Raw genomic sequence first — 6,824 nt, 5'->3', positions numbered from 1 at the left:
CCTTTTCTAGGCCACAGATTAACAACATTAATTTTAATTTAAGTTACTTGATATCGAGACTACATAATTAAATTAGATTATGGTTATAAAATGAATTACTCTTCATATTTGAATTTGACATCATTCCAACGTAAGCTTCAAATGAAAAAAGTGATGAGAATATTTATCGCATAATATCTCACCAACGAGGCAAATAATAACAATAACAAAAACAACCCTCTACAAATCAAAATATTAGCTTACTACATAGGTTGTTAATAACATGCAAAGAAAGGAGAACACAGATACTAAGTGAACTCTATTGTCAAATATCTATGTTGACAATAGCTAAAAAAATGTTACGCGAATATGCATCAACAAATCACATTGATAAAGGAAAAAATAGCAGCTAAGATAGCCCAGTCCACTTCCAAAGTCATTATATAAATTTAATTATTGTCATAATTATGCTTCTATAATATTAGCGTGTATCAAAGATAAATTATAATTATAATTCTCATACCATAAATTTATGTGTTGTAAAAAAAAAAAAGATTAATAACATAATATATCAATACTATTTAAATAATATAATATAATAAATATTAAGATGGAATAAGAGTTAATAATAATACAATAAAATTATCCAAACAAATTATAAAAAATTATAATGACCATGGACAAGAGGAAAACTAGCACCGACAATACTTCAAGGACATGGTCTTTGCTTAGACTAATTGACGGCAACATACACCATTGCCAAAGAAATCCACCTATGCCTATTTTAATATGAAAACATCATATTAGTATTGGGAATAACAATTTGATAGAAGAAAACATACACCCACATGGACAATGTCATACCTCATACTTGCTAACAAGAACATATTGGAAGGAGATACAATGGATATATTTAATATCAAAGACAAGCATCTGAGATGAAACTTTTAATAGGAGTCACTTGAATCATATTGATAGTGATTAAAGACACTTCAAAAAATCAATTTTGATCTTGACAATAGAATTATTTATTCAAACATCTTTGATCAATATTATGGTGCCTAAATGAATATTGACTAATCTTTAAAGAAATAGTGAAGTGTAGAGATCATAATACATTATTGCATTATGCTAGTCATAGGTAATGATCAAACATATATTAGAATTAGTTTTGTAAACAATAATGAGAGGGATACAATCTCTTAAGAATAAAGAGAAATGTCTATCATATATATAAGAGTTGCAAAACTTCAATAGAAAAGATAGATCATATATATGGAGTTAAATGCCAACAATCAGAAAAGGGGATGAAATCAATGGAAGTAAACTTCAGCAATAAAATATATACATCCAAACATATACATGAAGAAGAAATTGTGGAATCAATAGTAGGAACAACTATATAGCCCTATCAACAATAGTAATTATATCCAATCAGTTTTTCTTAGGATTAAAACAAAACCATCACATAAGAAAAAAGAAAAAAGATGCACACTTGGAATCTAAGTTTTCTTTCACACTTTATACCATTGAATAATACTAGCTCTGAGCACCTAGTTGACACTTCCATCCCATCACTCATTCCAAGCAGTACAAGGAAATATTATCAAGCAAGATTCCATTGAAACATATTGAGGAGCCACTACCACCACCATATTTAGAGGGATGTGCATCCTTGTGTAGCTAGGACTTTCCTATTATATCCAACAAAACAAGAGGAGAACTTGTCTTTTTCACAACTTGTTTTAGTATTGACACCTAAAATGGTCATGGAGCAATATATGCAAATGTGCTCTACAAGGCTTAGTATTTTTCTTACACCTGTATTAAGATCATGCCAATTATGTTAACTGGAGTTCAAGTGAACATGTTTAGATTGAAATTAATCATGAAAAACATTTTAGGGCTTGATTGTGTGAATTATTTATACCAATGTTATGAATCATACTTTATGATCTTCTCTTTGTCTATTGTTATACTTTCTTTATTCCAATGATAGATCATGGTGTATGACAAACAACATTCATGGAAAGAAGTTTCATGCAATCAAATTATGATAGAAATTCTGTCATGAATAAATAATAACACTAAACAATGCAGTGAGATTTACTATAGTGCATGATTATGAAAATTTAAAACTTGTTGAGTGAAATTAGAAATAAATATCATATAAGATGACCAACCTTGAATGGCGAGGTACCATGGTGCTGAAAAATACCATTGATTTCTTGAAATCTACTTGTGAATTTGCCCAATTTGCCCAAGTATTTAGGGTTTTTCTATAAGAAACCATTTGGTCTATACTTTTGTACATTATATTGGCTTCCATGGCTATGTCCCATCTATTTATACACAATTGAACCATGTATCATACCTCTATTTTTCATGAAACATTCATTCTAACTTTTCGATATAGCTTGAAAATATTTTAATTAGATTATTTCTCTCTCTTTTGTTCATTTTGATGGTGGAATGTAGAATGTGAATTTGGAAATATTGATAGAAAGATTCATATAATCTAAATAAGAAATATTCAAACTAATATTGTGATGATATTCAAAGAAATATTCCCACATCTAAAAGGTCACAAGCAATATTCAATAGTCTCTTCTGGAGATTCTATCATCCTAGCCTGAAAAACTTCTCGTGTCTCTTTCTTGCTGAGGCATGAAGCATGTTCTTCAAAATATTCCTTTCTATTTATCTATATCAATCTACCACAAGAGAAATATAACTTAATAACTAACTAGAACCTTAAGAATAAATCCCTTGGTCATCATTCTTTGGAAGCTCCTACTTATCTTAAATATTTCTTTAAAAAATCACAAGTGTAACTATGAGCCATGTACATATTTTCCTATCAAACAATTACTTGAATGTAATTAATTCACAAATGCAAAACAATATGATGGCCTTATAAGATAAGAATTTAAATTGAACTTATTTCCTTTGAACTTGAAATGACAGGAAACATGTCTTGAAGAAATTAGTCATTTGATAAAATATCCATTTGTTACAAATCAGTCCAGTGATACAATAACCAAATAAGATGAAAAATGTATGTTATCATTGGGGAGAACAATATATATCACAATACAAAAAGGAACAATATAGACATTCTAGTCTATTAGTATGGCATCAATTTAGTATTGAATTGTTATAGTCATCAACTGAATCGTCAGATAACTCTAAGAGAGAATGACTCATAAAACAAGGTTTGTTCCAACTAGTAATATTATGAGCCTCACTTATGTCAAATGAGCAACTCAATGTCTCTCTTACAAGTGACGTGCAATCAAACTAATTTTCTAAGTTGATGTGTAAATATGAGTAATACAAACTTACATAGAGGCCTCATGTTTTAATTCACAAGGATGAATTAGTATCGACCTTGTTGGAACTAGAGATTACTAGAGGCAACTATGATTAGACATATAGAATTTAGATGAAGTTTGGAAATAATACAATTTTTCTGAAATTTGAACTTCATAGATGAAATTTGGCATATCCTATGACAACATTCAAAGATAAAAGAGAGAAAATACATCAACTGATGTGATGAATTAATAAGCTTCTATCCTATTGTGTGCCCCAAATGTAGGTACACCTTCAAGTGCAAGAGTATGGAAGTGCTCTGCATACAACCATCCTCAACATCAATACGCTAAAATTGAAAAATAAAAGAGTGGCAACATGAAAATAAGCATAAATATCAATATGGTTGAGTATTAAATGGATGCATTGAGGACCCAATCAACTATCACTATAACCAAAAAATCTTCCAAATTAAAATCTAACTCAGCATACAACTTTAGATTCAATTTTGTTAGATTATTTCCTATAGAGTTCAACTAAAGTTTCATTAAATATGGATACAGTGGATACCACTCCTTTATCAAAGATGGTGATGCTAATAATGGATGAATTGAAGGTAATTGCCAACCTTAAGGTTCAATTCTTTATAGTAATTAAAGACAAACTTATCTAAAGGAAGAACATTACTATTTCCAAATAGCAAGTAAAGATACTTCAAAGTCTCACCCAAGATGAAAGTCTCCATTTTATCTCTTCTTGGAGGTGGAACAATAGTCACATCATTCAGAAACTATATCCACCAGAATCAAATTTAGTGTGAGACTCAAAAGCTTGAAAAATTTTCCAACCCCATTCCAGATACCTATGCCAAATAGAAAGAGAGTAGGATAAAAAAATCAAACTTGATTTCGAGCAAGTAAAATATATCTAGGATGCTATAATCACCAAAAGAGTGAGATTCAAGAAACAAAAGAACAATAAATTTGTGTCATGAGAAAGAGTTGTAAAGATGATAATATGTACAAGTCATTAAAAGTGAGGTAATATTGAAAGATGACATATTTTCTACCAAACTGGATCCTTATAAGTAAAATGATGAAACTGTAACAAATCTATATGGTTTGCAGTGCATGGATTATACTTTGAACATACATTATTGGTCACACCAATCTACTTTGTAGAGTAATTTTCCATTCGGATTTGTGATGCCCTCATTGTTAACCTAAGAACAAGATAGCAATGAAACACATATGTAGTCAAGGGGTGATAGACCTTGAGCACCTCAAGATACTAAATAGAAATTTCCAAATTGTACATAGTAGTTAGAAGTTTTAGAAGGTAATTTGTATGCTCTTTCAATAAATTCAATAGCATCAAGGTCTTATCAAGGAAAATCATGAAGTCTTATATATATGATAATTCTCCTATCTAGCTTCAAGTAAGTGCACAAGAGAATTGAGATCAAGTGATGTGAGCTAGGGTTGAAGATATCAAGTACCTTCATCGGCATAGAACTGAAGTATGATCCAAACATTGAGCTCACATGTTATCAAGTATAAAAATCATTTGGACGCGCGACACCCACCTTATCAGTATGTGAGTCATGATTTTAGTAATAAATGATAATTCCATAATTTTTCATGTCCTTAAGATGACATCCTTTATCATTCATCATTGAGAAAATGTGAAGATATGGTTGTCACATGATATCATCCATCCATTGATCATATATGAATACAAATCCTTATCATTAATCATACAAAGATGAGATAATAAAATTAGTAAGCAACATGATAAGACAACAATTATTATCACTAAGGAGATAACCAAATAGAGCATCAATTACCAAACTGATTTGCAATAAAAGGTAATGTTAACCATTAAATATTAATTAGCAAGCATGTCAAGATTATCACCTTATGTATTGCTCAAATGATCATCATAATCACCCATGAATTATAACCATTACAAGAGGTATTGATTAGGAAAATTGAACATCAAAGGACAAATTCTGTCACACCATTCAAGTGTTCCCATGTTCACATCAAACAACATAAATGCAACCATAGTTGTGTGTGTGTACATATGTATGTAGTTTCCTATCAGAAAATAGACAGTCACATTATCAACAATCAACATGATATTGTCTTTATCACCACCTGTGGAATAATAATCAAATAATGAAAAGTGAAGTGAACAAACTAATTAGTAACAATTATTCATATCTATGCAAAGACAATGATTAACCATTAAATGCCCATTTCTAAAAAAGAAAAGTGCTATCCCAACCTATGGGTGCAAGTATCCAATAATAATGAGATTCATTATAAGAATCAATCCCATTCTCAAAGACATCATCAAGTATTTCTTATCAGCTATTCATCCTTATTGGATTGCTCAAGGGAGTACTTTCCTTTCAAAAATCAATTTGCAAATACTAAAGGAAACTAATCATGAAGATCCCACTATTTTTGTATATTTCAAAAGACAAGGTAGACATAGCAATATCATTATTGTAAGCAATATCGATGACAATTGCATACATATAAGTTACATATTAGAATTAGCAATATCATCGCTATAAGTGATGTTGGAGACAAGTACATATAAGAAACAACTATATCAATGCTATAAATGACATTGAGATATTTGTGTACTTATAAGATAGACCAAGAACAACAAGACACATCATTGCTATAAGCGATAAAAGTAGACTTCAACATATTAGTGCCATATCAGAGTCCGCTATCAACACATTGAGAAGGCTTTTAGTATATCTTATATTGATATATTAGAAACAAATAGCAGCAATTGGAAGAAGACTTCACACAATTCATATAGTTATAATAGAAGTGTAAATTTGATATATAGTAGAGATCATCTTGGCATAAATCTCATCAATATATCTGAAATAGTTGTGATACTCTATTTTATTGATAAATAATATATCTTATAACATAATACTATAACAAGTATCAATTGTAAATCATAATCTTTCATTCTTATATTAATTGCTATCAATTACCATCATTACAAGTCTTGTAAAGGACTTTTAGAGTCTTCTTGGAAGGAATTTTCTCGCCAATTTTTGTGAGTTAATTGTCCCTAATTCCTAAGAATTAATATAAGGGGATATTACATAATGTTAAAAGGATTCTTCACTAAAATTTTTTTTCTACAAATAAAACTAGTTTACACTCATTTCAAACTATTTGGTAGGAAGGAATCAATCTCATAATATTACATGTGCACAAGATTAATGACTCTCTAGATTTTTTATAGCTTAATTTTTCATACCTTCTAAACAGATTGCATAATTTTAGGTTCCCATTTCTTAATGGGAACACTGACCATGGGCATTGTAGATTATTATTATATTTTATTGTAATATTTCTATGTATGCTAGCGGTGTGGTGTCACTTTAGCACATCTTAATTTTCAAGGAGTCAACGATGCCCATGAAGTAAAGGCCTTTTTTGTAGATGGGGAATGATGATAGATAAATTTTACTTAAACAGGTACAGTGAACT

The sequence above is a fragment of the Cupressus sempervirens genome, chromosome 9, assembly GCF_028749045.1.
Source record: "Cupressus sempervirens isolate cs-2001-9-10 chromosome 9, ASM2874904v1, whole genome shotgun sequence".
NCBI lineage: Eukaryota > Viridiplantae > Streptophyta > Pinopsida > Cupressales > Cupressaceae > Cupressus > Cupressus sempervirens.
The sequence above is the reverse complement of the archived record's forward strand: the minus strand, read 5'-3'. Positions refer to the sequence as shown.